Here is a 14,489-nt window from a genome sequence, read left to right on the forward strand (position 1 = left end):
GTTGTACTGTATATTGGACGGAGCTCCATTATCCAGCCTCTGTAATGATGATGATAATAATGACGGTAATGATAATCATAATGATCACGATGATAATCATAATCATAATGATGATAATAACTTATAATGATAACATTTTCATTCATTAAAAATATTATTTCAAGTTCAGTACCTCTCCTTTCATCCAATCCTAACCTGGCCTGGATGCAAGGCATTGTGAGCTTTTAGGTCGGCTATTTTCAGCGCCCGTTAGAAAGACCACTACAATAGCACCGCAGTAAAATACATTGTCTCAAGTACTGTACTTAAGTACAATGTTGAGATGTTTGTACTTTACTTGAGTATTTACTACTTTTATACTTACCTACTTTTACTCCATAACAATTATTTGAAAACTTTAGTTACCACCTGGCCAGTTGAATAGATAACAGGACATTTGGTCACTGTGCTATAATAATAATAATAATAATACATTTGATTTATAACGCACTTTACATTTGAAGCAAATCCCAAAGTGCTACAGGCAGAAAAATAAGAATAAAAACAGTTAAAACATTCTGTGGACACCTAAGCAGCTAAAAGGTTAGAAGAAGCACACAGGGCAGCTTAAAAGTCTGACTTGGCAAATGCCTTACCTGGAAGGCATTTGGAGGAAGGTCTTTAGTCCCTTTTTAAAAGCATCCATGGACTGTGGTGCTCATTCAAGTCTGATCTAGCAACACCTCAGTCATTTACTTTTGTACTTTTTTGAATTCCAAAACTTGCAATGTTGATAATTCTACTTTTTACACAATTACACCACTCAGTTCAGTGGCCTTCTGGCCTGAGATTGGTCACCCCGGAGGTCGGGGTGCGATCAGCCCAGCCGGGTGATAGCCTACCAAAGGGTTTAGCGGCACTCAGCATCAAGGGTCCGGGGGTAATATAGCGACATATAGCGTCATGTCCAGGGGATGTAGCCTACTAGTACATCAAGCTGCCTGGCACTGCAGGAACCATGGGAGATAGGCTCCTGCCCTATGGGCCACATGGCTCGGCATGGCTTACTTACTAGCACCACTAGATGTCACCTTAGTTTTACTGAAAAACTGTAGGAGCCACAGCCAGCAGGAGAGATAAAATTGCAACCTTAGAGAGTACAGAAAGTCTAGAGTAGACCATAGAGTTATTGGATCTATAACCAGCATAATGATCTACTGTCTGAGATTATATTGCATCTGCACGGCTTGCAGTTCCTCAGAGACAGAAGTTGCTTGTTAACATTTCCATTGCCGTAACACACAGCATTATTGCTGTGGCCTCTAAACTTCTGTTCCCAATATGCTTCATTAAATATCTCTCTCTCCCCCTCCCTCACACACTGTTCTCATTCTCTCTCTCTCTCTCTCTCTCTCTCTCTCTCTCTCTCTCTCTCTCTCTCTCTCTCTCTCTCTCTCTCTCTCTTCTCTTTTTCACTGTCTCATTCTCTCTGTTTGTCTTTCACTCTGCTCGTTTCTTCATCTGTCTTTCAGTGCAGGTTTTTCATGTTGTACATTATATACCAGTAAGACACCCTGAGAAGCGCATATGGAATGAACTCTGTACTGGCCATATATGGAGCATGTCTTGACTAGTGCACAGGGTTTGATGAGGTCAGCTCCATATATGGAGATCTAAGGGTGGCACCGGGGGCAGTGTCTTGAGTGTACAGGGTTTGATGAGGTCTGGCCATATATGGAGTGTGTCTTGAGTGTATAGGGTTTGATGAGGGCCCAAGTAGGGCCGGGCCTTAATTTTCGGACCTGTTGAGAACTCTTTTCACCGGCTTCCAGGCATGGCTGCACTAATTGGAACGTTAATTATTAATTGAGTGGGCAAAACATACCTATTATTAGATTGTTGTCACCATGAAACTTCCACAATTGAGTGCTTACACGAAGACAATGATTTACTGTATTAATTTTAAATATGCAAATGAGGCATTGTGTAGGAAAATATGAAAAATAATCGACAATATGAAAAAGCTACTACTGTGGAAGGGTTATCATGTATTAATTTACTTGTATTGATCCTATAAACAATTTAGGTCTAGTTTTTCCCACCAATTTTGGAGCTCTGGCTCATGGACTAAGAACCAAAAAGAACTGAACCGGTTCCCATTGGGAACCAACTGGTGGTCGTGGAAAGGGGGTCTCAGTATGTTAACTACTTTTATCCTGGTTTGTGTCTCTCGCCTTTGTGAAATTTCTTAAAGCCTAATCTCTGCTTTGGCTAAAACGTGTCAAGTGACATGTTGTCACACAAGCAAATTGGCTTTTGCCATTTTAAAGTTTATCTGAAGGGAGGGAAGAAGTCTTTTAAAAATATTTTTTTAGATCAGTATTAGCTGACAGTGAGATGACAGACGTTTGTTGTGCAGTCTCCATTCAAAATAAAATAACAAAGAACACACTGGGGGAAGTGCACACACCCAAAACACATTCTCTCCGCCATGCGTCACATGGCTAACTAGTAACTACTAGGAAAAAAATCCTGGTGGTGCTATAATAGGCCAATTTGAAAAGTGTGCCATTGTTTTGGTGCGTACATGAATGTTGTTCAATGCACTGCAGTGCACAAGTGTATAATGATAATGTACAAGCATTCACACACCCTACATGCTTCTGCCAAATGTAACCCAGAGTAGAGCATCTAATATATAGCAACCTCGTGTTAAACACCACAAAAACTAAAGAGATGATCTTCGATCCAAAAGGTGTCTGCATCCATGACCCAGTAGTCATGGGGGGCACGCAAATTGAGCAGGTTGTATCCTACAAGTTCCTGGGGATCCAAAATTCCAAATGGACAACCAGCTCAAATGGAATGTGTCTATGTCTATCTGTGTGCCAATTTGGCACAATGCTTACACTTTCTCCGCAGGCTCAGGCTCTTTGGTTTGGTGTGAGCAAGGGAGTCATGTCAACCTTCTATGATGCAGTGCTGGTAGCATTATTAGATAAGGCATGTCAGCATGGTTTGGGACACTCTCTGTCCAGCTCAAATCTAGAATAGCTTAAATGGAAAAAACAGGTAATTGGTAGGAAAGATTCTCCATCTCTTCAGACAATCTTTGAGAAAACGGTGCTCAGTCTGTCAAATAGAGTGTTGTCTGATCCTTCACATAATCTTATCTTCAGAGTATGAGCTGTTACCCTCTGGTAGACATTATAGAGTGTGGCGTTGCAAGAGAAACTGCTTCAAACTTTCTTTCCTTCCCACTTGAATTGTTCTACTGAACAACCGCCACATAGTTCATATAGCTCTTAGTGGGGAAGGGACTTCTTGACCTTTCGTCTGTTATTTATTGTTCTTACCTTGTGATAGGCTACTATACCTTGAAATTCTCTTGTACTTTTTATATTCATATACCTTCTCTGATTGCAATTTTGCACTGATCTCTTGTGATACTCTTGCGATACTGTACAATGGTGCTATTGTGTACACTTAACAACACACGGGTTGACACTTTCAAAGAAACAAGAGAAACGGATGGATAGCACTTACACCCGCCTTCTAATGAGAGCGCAAAATCTGTCTTGGAAGAGCCACCCATCAACTGATCTAATATACAGCAACCTTCCCCGTGTTTCTTCACTAGTCCGATCCAGAAGAACACAGTTTGCCGGCCACTGCGAAAAGAGCTGACAATGAGGTTATATCTTCCTTTCTTCTCTGGAGTCCTGCCTCAAAGCAGACCAGAGGTAGAAAACTGTCGTTCTCGGATGTCATCGCTATAGGGACACAGGCATCAGTAAGCAGGAACTGGGGATGGCAATGAGGGACCGGAAAGTCTGGCGTGATATTGTGAAATCCACGATCTCGACCGCGGTCGAAAAATGATGATGATGATTGTGTATCTGTGTGTCTGTCTGTGTTTTAAAAACGTTGATGTACTACTGCACTTTTGCCCAAGACAAATTTCCCCTCGTGGGACAATAAAGTATATATCTCATCTCATCTCATATTTAGAGAGACATTACAAAAGTTTCAACATTCATTAAAAGCCTCTCATCTTGGGCTAGCAGGGGTGTCCCAGTACTAGTGCTGTGCCAGATCTCCTATCTCATCGGGAATTGGCACCCAGTGGACCGTTTTCGGCAATCAGGCCGCAGAGGATATAGGCTTTGTCAGTGAATTCTTCCAGAACTCATTAAAGCGGCTGTCTGTGGCGTTCCAGGCCCTGCTTATAGAACACCACATTATAAACGTATTCCATCCATCATGTTCCTCCTTGACATTAATATCTGTCAACGCACCTTTGAGAATGCAATACTGCAGGCATGCAGTGAGACATCCCTCACATCACACAGGCCACGACAGGGGGATGGATGTTTAGACACAATGTGCGTGCACGTGTAAACCAAGTTGGCAGGTACAGGTATGTCGACATACCTGTATGATAACGCATGTGCCCGTTGGCCAATTTGATTATGGGGAAAGAAAGGGCTTCTTACAGTATGACTGTATTCTATCTCCATTCTAAAACTCCACCTATAATGGCACCACGTCCCAGAAATGTAGTCTCAGTCAGTAGTACACTGTCTGAACCAAAGCTGTGCCTGCACTGCAGTCAACTCACAACCACAGCTATAAGTCCAGTCTTGGATGTGGAATTCCTCTGTGTTATCTTTGAATGAAAACGATTCTTGCATGCATGCACAGTATTATAGTATTTTTTTTATTTCTTTATTGTAATTTGACAATTTTCTTAATTGAAATAGATATTTAGATTTTTTAAATTGCATACCAATGGAATTCCATAGAGCGCCGAAGTCCTGACGTCACTCGCTCATCCCCTGGTTCACGGAAGTGATTTCTCTATGGAGAATAATATGGGCTCATCTTAAAATCGTCTCATATAAGCATTGTGGTCAAAAATAAACAAACTGTTTCTGCAAAATTGTCGGGGAGGTGTCTCTGAATCGTTTACGACCGTCCGTCAGTCATATTTGATACAGTCTGTTTCTAGAAAAAATGTAACTAATTCAGCAGCATCATTAGCGTTTTCTCTCAATCAGTTGATTCTACATATACATTTTTCAAACGGTTCCAATCCACCTATGGGTATTACAATGCAAATAAAAAGTACATGAACCAGTGGACTTAGCGCCTTATACCGATAACGTCAGACTACGGTGCTCTATAATTAGCATCATCCTTTGTTCAATGTCAAAAACCATGAATCCATCGTCTGATCAACCCAAAGTTCAATCACACGCACTGCCACGCAGGCACGCACACTATAGAGAACACGTCCACAATCACTTAAACTTTTCACCATAGGGGTGTCACAAATGTTCTCCGACATACAGTGCAACATGTCACATTTAATGTGAAACATTGCACCATATGTCATAGAAATGCTATTTGTCCATGCAGCAACCCACACCTTGCATTCCGGCAACTGCACTTTGCAATTTCATGAAAATATTTCTGTATAGGCTGATTGATCAGCTGGTTGCTACACTTTGGCTGCCTACTCTAATCACTTTATTATTTTTATGTCAATTTGGACAGACATGGGGGCTGCTGTACATCATTTGTGTTCCCAGTCTGGCCCTGTACAAATATAATCGACACAGTGCATTAAAGATTAGCATCCTTTATCATCGCCTTTCCCCTACTGTGCCTTTTCAAAACAATGTCATCACATGCACACAATGATGGTGGGAGGTATAGGGCCATGGCAGAGATTTGTACTCCACCATATGAGCATTCATTTATTAGTTTCTCCTCTTCTACCTCACCCCCTCCCTCCATTTACCTTTCTCTCTCATCCTCCTCCTTCCCTCTCTTTTTGTTATCTTCATGTATCTCAGTCACTTGCCCTCATCTCCCCCCATTCCCCCTTTCCCTCTCTCTAAATCTCTCTCAGGATCATAACCCGACTCAGCGGTTTTGAATTGAATAATCAGCCAATTGGGTTGTAAATCAAGCCAACGATGGCTTCTCAATTGCACACTGGTTAACCCCAAGACCATCTATCTACTTAACAGATATACAGTAGCGTGGACAGAGACAAGTAGATACAACACGGTGCACAGTGTTAATCACTGCACATTCTGTGTCCTTTCCTCTTCAGTAGTGCAGTACGTGACTTAGGAGTGCACAGTTTCTTTGCAGGCCCTGCAATCCTGTGTCCCATTCACAACACGCTGTAGTCCTGGGGGTCTACAAGTGTGTCTTCCATATTTCAATGCTGAATGGAGCTGTTCCGTTTACATTTTCTAAAGTTTATTAACCACTTGAACACAAACAAAATGTGCAGCACTCAGATCTGCAGATCAGTTTTATAATTTCCCATATATTAACATGCCCAAAATTGAGAGCAGTAGTTAATGCTTGACTGCATCCAAAGTTTCCTCACCCTTCTATCCTTACTTAAACTAGATGTTCAACACGCCAAGTCTAATTCCTGCTTCAAGGAGTGTCTCCATTCTCGGACATTTGACAGCATGCAGGGTGATCACAACTAAAGCGCAGATTGGCATTAGTGAGGAACGATCAGGTTCAGCTTGAACAGCACACAGACAAATCCGGAGTCTTCATTTAAACTCTTTCAGGGTTGAATTAACTCTGTTATGCATGTTGGTGATGGTGGGAGCCCACAAATGAGGGGGGGCTGAAGCATGGTCCATGGAGGGTAATGTATCAGTGTGAAGCTCTTCCTTGACAGCACTCTGGTAGTTATAAATGGAAACGCATAAATATTCTTGCAGTTTTTTTGTTTTTTTTTAGCTACTGCCAAAGGAGATCTGTTACGCTCGCTGCTATATAGACACAAACCAATGGCAACCGAATCCACTTCGACCTTAACCATATGTTGTCCCAGATTAGTTGTTCATTCTCGTTCATAGCTCACTTTCCACAAGTGACATCTTCGTCCGAGTCAATTAATCAAGTCAGTAGAGTCGATGAATACATTTACTCTCTTGAGCGTTGTATCGGCCGCAGGGGTACCAAAGAAGACATCAAAAGGATTTCATAAAATGGCTCCTTATAGCAGCATGGAAGAGTGGTGTGTTCTTTTTAGAGAACTCAATGGAGATATGTGGTTCTAATTAGATTACCAGCTATCTCAGTGGGCCTCCTGTCACTGCTGGTGCCCAAACCCTCTCTTTAATTAGTCTCTGAGAAAAGGGGATGTCAAGTAAAAAGTAAGAAGTGTATAGGCCTGATGTAACACTACTTGGTTTCTGTTCTAGGGCATTCATGGAGGCTCAGAGCAATAGGCAGGCCTGGGAAAGATCATTCTGAAATTTTGTGGATTGCGGATTGCTGAATACGAGATTGCAAATTACATTTGCACTTAATTAAATAATGAATTAATGAACAATTTCAGCATATTAATCTAGTGGTCTTCAACATCCATGTGAAGACTGGTAGTACGGTATAGTAGAATAGTCTCAGTTTAGGTTTGTTAAGCTCTAACTTTAATAGGTCCTCGGATAAAGGTCTTCTAAAGGCATGCCAGTCGACATTTTTAAAAGCAGTTTAAAAAGTTTTTGTTTCGTAAACATTTTCCCCATGTTGTCACCTGATTCTCATATACAGGTCTATGTTTTGTTTTTACCAGCTGTGCAGGCTGGGCTACTCGGGTTGGTATAGTGGCAATTAACTTATCTTCTCATTGGCTGCCGTAGTCACCTATCTTTCTCATTGGCTTCCTCGTCTCTAGGCAAGCACACACTTTTTGCCTCTAGCCGACCTTTCAGCCAATGGGATAGTGCCTGCATCTTTCCGCGTGCTGAAAATAGCCGATATACAAGCTCACAACCTGTTGCGGAGGCGACGCGTTCTGAGCTTGCAGATCAGCTACTTTCAATGTTGAAAGTACGACGTGTTGCATGTGCAACACGTCGTACGGCGAAGCATAAGTCAGGCTTCACTTTGTTTTTAGCCGAGGCAACGTACACAGACACACATGTCTCCTCAATAAACAGTAAGGGCCGATTCATACTGCTATTTTTTGAGTCGACGGTATCTGACTAGCCCTCGCTGGCGCGGTGCGTGAGTCTCCCTCGTCCCCTAGTTGGTGTGTGTGTGTTTCAAGTGAGGAGATGGGAAATATAACGACCTATATCTATATGTTACCTCAATGAAGGAATATAGTAACAGACTCATGGCCAAATTTATCTAGCCTACTAAAGACTACTAAAGAGATTTATAGTTTCAACTGGACAGGGCCACGTGGATGAGTGAGCAACACATCACAGAGTTGTGAGGTGCACGCACCACGGCAGAGACAGATTACATTAAATTGGTGTAATCAGATTTACTACTATGCTATTAGCAGGACTTTTGGCTTTGTGCAGTGCTTTCATTTGTTTCCACACACACACACACACACACACACACACACACACACAAATACACATAGACACAGATATTTACATTTCATAGCACAATTCTGTAGATATAATAAGCTGGTAGTTAATTTTTTTTTTTTTTAAGATATTTTTTTGCGGCTTACGCCTTTTATTGTTTTTTGAAGGGTCAGACAGTAGGCTGACAGGAAATGGGAGAGAGATGGGGGGATGACATGCAGTAAAGGCCGTGTCGGGCTCGGGAGTCGAACCCGCGGCACACTGCGACTGGATTACCAGTCGGGTGCCCAGACGGTTACGCCACCGCCTGGGCCAGCTGGTAGTTAATTGATCTTCATCAATTCTTGTTTGTTTTTGTGTTGCTTTAATCCTTTTTTTTAAAGGCCCTTTGCCTTTATTGATAGTTATTAGTGAAGACAGGAAATTGGGAGAGAGAGAAGGGGAGAGACATGCAGCAAAGGTCATCATGAACGGGACTCGAACACGCGACGTCTGGCCAAAGCCTATATGTGGCATGTGCCTGGACCACTAGGCCAGCAGGCGCCCCTTGAGTACTATATTTTGCATTATTGCGACTGCAGGTTGGATTTTCTATGAAATCGTACATCTTTGTCCGTCAGTCACTCACTCACTCAAAATCCCCATACATGGGGAAAGCCCCCATATATGGTTCGGTTCCCAGGTCTCGTGACATCAGGGATGGAGATGATGTCATAGTAAATGCTGACCTGCAGTCAGTTGGAGATCCCTGATGTCATCAATGTTGGCCAGCAACTCTACAGTACATCTGACCTCAAACGCTTAGATCTCCATATATGGATATATGTCAGAATCTGTTCTGACATTTTACCTGTCCATTCAAACCTGCCCCAAAGTTAGCCGGCGAAAACTAGAGTTCTCAACAGAGAAGGTCGCTTCTCGACCTCAGGCGTCTTACTGGTTATAGTACTATGTCTTGTTTTTAACTTGATCGTTTATATTGTGTCCACTGTACAGCACTCTGTAACATTGTTTTGAAAGGTGCTTTATAAGTAAAAAATTACTTACTTACAAATAACTGTTGTTTAATGGAAAAGAATAATCAGTTATCTGATCCCTGTATTTTTACAAGTGGGGGCCATGGCTTGGGTGGCCAATTTGAAAGGAGAGGACATTTGTTTGCCATGTCCACAAACCACAGGCCTGTTGGAGTGCATATAGAGAAGGGGAGAGAGAGAGAAAAACACAAAGTTGTTATTTTGACAGGAATAAACAAGACATTCTCCTGCTTGTTAGTAGGTGGTACAGCTCCACAGTTACCATGGTAACACACCCATCCCCACAGAGAAGGGCTCTGACTCCATCCTGGAGGCCAGCCTTTGATTGATTGGTTGTCAGACACAAGACGAAAGTGTCCTCTGACAGACAAGCACCACAATGATAGAAAAGGTGAGAAACTGTGAAGGTGTTATGTTATGTGTGTATAAGTAGCAGTGGTGGACAAAGTACTCAACCCCAACTTGAGTCAACGTAGATTTCCTGGTCAAATATGACTAACATTTGTACAACTCACAACACATCGTGGTGCGACGCATAGGGATCTTGTAGTTGTGCTATTTCCACTTTGAAATGGGTCTTCACTCTTCAGTGGTTAATTCGGGTGCAGAACTTACTTTAGTACCAAAGTGCTGTACAGGCATTTCATCAATACAACAGATAGTGAGAACACAGCAAAAATAAAATTACAGACAACAAAGCAATTATGAGCAAACTACAGTGAGCATAAAAAATAAATACACAATGAGTGAATTCTCAACGGGTCTGACAATTAAGGTCCGGCCCTAACTGGGCCGACCCGAGGCTCGGCCCGGTCTGACTAATTAGCATAGTGTTTTAGGCCCGAAAACCCCCAAAAAGAATTATATATGATTGTATTTTTTTTATGGAACCTGAGGCTCGGGCCGACTAATTAGCATACATTTTCGTCCTGGCCCGAAAATGTCGGGTCGGGTAGGGCCGATTTCAGGCCGAATTTGAACTCTAATTTGTATTTGTATTTTTGTTGTGAGGTGAGATGAACTTCTAAATCTCACCTGCACAACCCACTATTATGCTGTTGTTGCTTAATTTGTGTGCAAATAACACATGATGACAGCAGGTCATGTAAGGTGAAGACAGGTCACAGGCGTAGCCGGTGGAGGATCCTTTTGTACATGTCCTCTGTTGAGCTGTCTGACACTGAGCTGAATTAACAAAGACGCTACGTAGTAATGCTAGTGTTTTCTACATTATGAGTGTGAAGGCGTGACGGGAAATGCTGAATGGTGACGTATCAGGTGCCGCTCTGCTACCTTAATTATTAGGGTCGATCGGATTCAATAACATATGGCAATACTGGGTGTACTGCAAGTGTACACAAGGCACGTGCACAATTGCACATACATGCAACAGTGATGCCACTGTTTCTTGGGTTTGAGGTCCACCAGGGTTCCAAACAAACCCTTACAAGTCTGTGACTCTGAGAGAGAAAATGGAACCATTTTGTACACACTCAGAATTAAATGAACACTGAGGATTTTACAGTGTAGATTGTGGTCCCAGAAAAATAAAAGCAAATGTATAAAATGGAGGCCTGACCCCTATGTGCATTAGGCCACAGAGTCTGTGGCCTAATGCACATATAGGGGTCCTTGAAATGAAAAAGAATGAGAGTATCACTGATTTAATCAAAATACACTCACTTGCACAGAGTCTGGTTCACACCATAGACTGTAAAAAATATGGACAAAGCGTTCTCCGGGTCTAACATGAACGTAAAATGAAGCCTGTCAGTCCTTGTTATTGTAAGTCGCCATCTTTCTAGATCCGTTTTGGCCCAGCTGGCCATTGGCTGGCCCAGACAACGAGGCGGGACTCCGTTGGTTTTTATTTTGACTCGAGTGGGAGGGGAATCCCGATCATAGACTGTAACGGTAGCCACGCCCCTCAGAACATACGCGACTTTATGGTCATTCTTTTAATAAATGGGACCATAATTTTCCAAAAAGAATATTATGACATTAGAAATGAGACTTTAAACTAGTGACTGGAAGCAGAAAGTATTCATGACCATGTTTATTAAGGTAATACAGTCTAGGTGAAGTTGGGCCCAAATACATGGACTTCTATGGGGCTATGGGTTTTTCTGGGTCCAATGACAGCGCCACAACAGGCCATTTTATGAACTTTCAGGAAATCCCGATTTCCTCAGTGGCTTCACAAAATATCTGTCTGACTGCCCCCCTGGTTCACACGCGTTATTAGGTCGTGGCTACAACATACAGAAAATGACGTTCCCACAACATAACCCCCCCCCCCCCAACACTACAGTATGTCCCTTTAGGCCGGGACTCCATACTAAGGGATTGAGGGTCAGCAGAAAGTCTGCAGTCAGCTCCTTCTCTCCTTCTTCACAGAATAAGGATGACAACAACACTGATCTCCATGGAGACGGAGGAGAGAGTGGGCTTGGGGAGAGATGCAGTGTACTGTAAGAGGGAGCAAAAGAAGGCGAACAGGGGGGAGATGATAAATGAGTCTACACCATGCTGTCATTTGCTCTCTGGCATCCAGTCCAAACCACAATTTAGTGTAAAATATTACGCCGGCCCCTTCACATGACAAAGTTTAATGCTGATGTATGAATAGCCGGCAACGATCCCCGGCTGTTATTGAACAGTGGGAGGCAGCTATTCTCCGCAAAGGGCAATTAATTAGTGTACACACAGGGACCTTGTGGAGAATGGACACAGATAAAAGCCAGGCATATTGTTGTTTTGTGTGTATTTTAAATTAAATGCACTGCAGATGAGTGACGGTCATTAATGCTTGATGTTTAGGAGGGTTAGCAGGAGGCAGAGTGGGTAGGTATCTAAATCACAGAGTACGTTTCTGGCAACCAATTCTCGCGATACTGCAGAGACAGAAACGACAGCTGCCGCTGTTTAGATGCCTCCATTCAATTACATAGTGTGCACATTGGAAAACGAGTGATATGTCTTCTTTTATTTTCTTGAACCGACAAAGGTCACAATCATTCAAAAATGTTCTTTGTTAATACGCTGGTCCAGCTGGCTCCTATTGACTTCAATGCATTACATGCAACTTTCGGTTCCAGTTTGCCTCCCATGTGTGTCAATGACGCAATTTGCCTGGCCCTACCTTAATTTTAAGTACGGTACCTTGCTTGATTGGCATAGCATCCACATCATAGGAAAGTGGTATTTGGCTTACAGGTTTATATACTGTAGGCCTGCATATTTATCTTAAGGTTAAAGATTCACGACTGTTCTTTATTGTTACATCTTATGTACAGTACAGGTGCATATTATTGTTCAGCGTCTTTCAGACCCTATTCTCCTATATAGAGGAGAAATGTGAGATTGCATGGTGACACCATTTAAATAGGTTACATTTGAGAAACGGTGGACAACAAGTGTCAGGTTTAAACATAGAAGTATCTCCCTCAATTGTTCTATTCAGTGTCTCTGAATGTTGTATGTCCTCATATTGAGGGCCCCCTCGAAAACCAGATGCTGCATCTCAAGGGGCTTCCTTATTGTTTGTACCCTTTTTAGTAATGTTTACATGTGCTCTTTTTGTAATGCTTGTTTTTTGTATGGGGACAAGCATTTATTGTTGGTAGGTATTAGATTTTCTGTGCTTTAAGTACCTATGTAGTTAATCAAATTAACTTTTTGTGAATGTTTGATTTCATATGTGCCACTTAATTGTCCGTGGTCCCCCTCCTTCTACCAAATCTCTTTGCTGAAAATAGCTACAAGCAGCCAGTTGGTGGACTGACATTTACTGTGCTTGAGTACATATTTTGAGTATCTGTACTTTACTTGAGTATTTGCTTTTTTGATTACTTATTACTTTCACTCCCCTACTTTGTACTGTTAAGGCTGTGGACTTGTGTGAAGTACTTGTTACAATTGTACTCTGCGTACTTTTTACTTTCATGGCCAATGCAAAAGCAGGAATACATCATCCAGGGGTGTAAGACTATCCATCTATTCTAGGATATCCCTCTTTCACTCAAACAAAAGCGGCGGTGACAGAAGAACGGGCGCTGAGTCTGACCAGGTCAATAATAATAGTCTAACAAAACAGACAAACTAGCCAACACCCAACCCAAGGCCATATCTCAAATCAATGTATCATGAGATGTTGGGTTGAGAAAGGGTTCATAATGTTTTCTGTGTTTCAAATAAAATACTTGTAGTGGGTTGAGTATGTTTGTCCTTCACTGCAAGCGGCCAATGTGTTGGACGAATATGTAGATCGGCTATTTTTTCAGAACGTTTGCCTGTACGTGAAAATCTGAGTGAAAACTCAGGTCCAACACAACCACAGGATTCAAATAATGACTAACCAGACCATCATGATTACCATATTCGTTTTGTCTGCCACCACCATTCTGTGGAGGTAACTATGACAGCATTTCGTCTTTTATACCGTTGATTGTGGTTCCACCATCCCACAAAGATATAGTGTGCTGAAGTGCCATTGTTCGACTGATTCCATTGTATATTGACTGTCAGTCTTTTCTCTTTGATTACTTCCTGGACAGTGTGCTGGTCCATTATGGGACAGTCCCTCTGGAACAGGGGGCTGAGATCGTTTATACAGTGGGCAGAGACAGATTCTCCTGGGTTCTGGTACCTGATGGGCACTTATAGAGATCTGTTACCGTTGCTGACTCACTGACCCTGGCCACCATGGCTACAGAGCAGACCTTCTTTGACCTTCTTTAAATCAGAATCAGGAATTAAATCCATAAACAAATTGAGGGCACACTAAATATTTCATTTAGCACATCACTAACGCATCACTCAAGGCAATACAAGTATTGAGATGTAAAATTATATCCAAATAAAATTATATTGTAAATGTTTCACCATCGATTATATTCATTGATTATATTCACTGTAGAATCCACAGAGAGTAGGTAAACAGTCCATCTACAGTGTAGATGGACTGTTTACCTACTCTGTAGGCTGGCTGACCCTGTTCATATCAGCCTCACATCAATCCAATGTTGATAGTCTGCACATATCAATTCATGGACAGTGTGTATGTTTTACCTGTATTGTTCTACTCTTACCTGTATCTGTCCTG

The sequence above is a fragment of the Protomyctophum bolini genome (assembly GCF_963924005.1).
Source record: "Protomyctophum bolini genome assembly, chromosome: 19".
NCBI classification, from domain to species: Eukaryota; Metazoa; Chordata; class Actinopteri; order Myctophiformes; family Myctophidae; genus Protomyctophum; species Protomyctophum bolini.